We start from the raw sequence: 2,155 nt of genomic DNA, 5'->3' as shown, positions 1-2,155 counted from the left end.
ACATCACCGCGCTGCTGCTTCCCCCGGTAATGACGGGGAGCACGCCGCCGAAGGAGGAGGAGGTGGAGGAGGAGGAGGCCGAGGAGGGGGACACCGGCGGGACACCCTGACCCCCGACAAGGGGCGCCGCCGCCGCTCGCCGACCCGGACCACAGAGCTTCTGCAGCAGCAGGACCGCGAGCGGGCGCGATGTACTACTTTACACATACAAACTCGGGCGCGCTCACGCTGCTGCTACGCCCCGCCGCCGCCCCGGCAGGGGGGGACTTCCTTCCCCGACGGCGCTGCTGGCGGGGCCGGAAGTCCGAGTCGCGAATAGATCGACTTCCAAACGCACGCCACCGCCGTCGTCGTATGCACCCCCGTCTCCCCCCTTCCTCTCTGTGTGTGATGTGCGTGCATTGGCATGTGGCTGTGCCATTCATTACACTGCCAGGGGCCCCGGGGGTGGAGGGGGGGAGGGGCGAGCCCTCCCCCTCACTCGCCCGGCACACCACGCCGCAGGCAGTCAGGGGGGCGTCGGTCTGCTCTAGGGTCGAGCCGCTTGAATCGATAGCAAAGGGGCCGGAGCTGAGCAGCACACAGCGCGCGCGGGGCGAGGCCTGCTGCGGCTCAGCCGCTCAGCACCGGGGCTCAGCACGGGGATCAGCACCACCGGGCTCAGCAGCTCGGCAGACTAGGCCACGAGCCGTCGTCGTGTATGCGCTTGCTTGTTCCACGAACCTCGCTCGCTCCAACTGTGTGGCTCCAGAGGGCCCCGCCGTGTGTCCAAACAGAACTTGATGGGTGTGTGCGTCTGTGAGTGCGCAGCGTAGTGTGTCTACTACCCCCCGCCACGCCCACCACCCCCCGCCACGCCATACGCCCGGCGCGGCGCGTGGGTACGCGTGGGCGACCCCGCGCGAGTTCAGGGAGGGGGGCAAGCAGCGCATGACATTCAGCAGCTGCAGGTGCGGGAGAGTGGGAAGGGGTGGAAGAGGGATGAGAGCACACGCTGTGGAACGGTGTGGAACGAGATGGAGGAAAGTGATGCGGTCCGTAACGAACACCTCCATGGGGCGGGGTGGGGCGGGGTGGGGCGACAACTCGTGCATTAAACAGCCAATCACACGTCCCACACGTCACCCACCCCCTGGGGGGCCCGCGGGGCCGACTCGACCAGGCCATTCCCACTCTCTACGGAGATATTGTTGGTGGAAGTAAACGAAGTCGCGCCCCTTTCTCCAAAGTGACGCATTTAAACTAATTTTCTCCCCCGCTGCCCCCCTCTCCTCTCCCCCATCCTCCACGACATTAGCAAGACCAGTCCAGCCGGCAGCAAAATAATCTAATGAAGAATGGGGTCTTCTCTTTATACGCCCCCCTCCGACTCTTTCTGAAGCTTGAGAGGCTGCCTCTTTTATTCCGTTGGGAGCGACTGTAGACTGATGTAACTGTCTGCCTGCTTTTACTGGGATGCACCTTGATGTAAAACTAGCGTGTACTATCAACCTAATTAGTTATTCAAGTAAGTTGTGAGAGGCTATCAATTTTCATTAAGTAGAAATACTGAGCTGATGGAGAGTATTCAACTTTTCCAAAACTGCTTGCAAAACTTGTAAATTGAACCCAACTCTCCGCAATTATGCCAATGTGCCAACGTGCCAGGGTCTTTGTGGAGCTGTGAAATTTGTCCGTCACTATTCTATTACGTATTAATTACAGTTGTTTTGAGTCGACTTCGTTTATCATTTTGGTCTATCCAAAGTCAGCGAGTTACATAAATGTCCACCAGTATAGTCATTATCCTTTGCTGCACTCACCTTTTAACAGAAGTCTTCTGGTCTGAGAGAAGTCTCCAAATGGGGACAAAAGGGAGCAGTTACCGTTTTCGAAAACTAGTTACGGTACAGCTACATCTTAAATAATTATCACGTTGCTACAAGGATAAGATGTAAAGTCACACAAGACACGAAATGAGAAGATCATAAGATCTCTCAGATGCAGACAAACATATTCAACCAAAACAAACAGTATGGCGGAACGGCTGCCAAGCCAAGCGCCATCAACTTCCGGACCTAAGATTTCTCATACTGCTCATACGTCTTCCGCTTATGTTATGTTTTGGTTTGGTGTTTGTCAATGGTCAATGTAATCTGTTAACATTTTGCGTTTT

General features: G+C 56.4%; 1 protein-coding gene across 1 annotated transcript in view; it reads right to left on the bottom strand.

Annotated features, from left to right (window-relative positions):
• The window catches only part of LOC113215094 (uncharacterized), an 8,764-nt gene extending 6,859 nt beyond the window's left edge, over positions 1 to 1,905 (bottom strand). The window contains exon 1 of the mRNA XM_052265985.1: positions 1,803 to 1,905. The gene's annotated coding sequence lies outside the window, so the exon portion shown is untranslated. The remainder of the gene's footprint in view (positions 1 to 1,802) is intronic.
• Positions 1,906 to 2,155: the final 250 nt, after the last annotated feature.

This window comes from Frankliniella occidentalis, unplaced genomic scaffold (assembly GCF_000697945.3).
Source record: "Frankliniella occidentalis isolate FOCC.00 unplaced genomic scaffold, Focc_3.1 Scaffold33, whole genome shotgun sequence".
Taxonomy (NCBI): Eukaryota; Metazoa; Arthropoda; class Insecta; order Thysanoptera; family Thripidae; genus Frankliniella; species Frankliniella occidentalis.
Note: the sequence above shows the minus strand (reverse complement) of the source record. Positions and strands in the feature narration are given on the sequence as shown.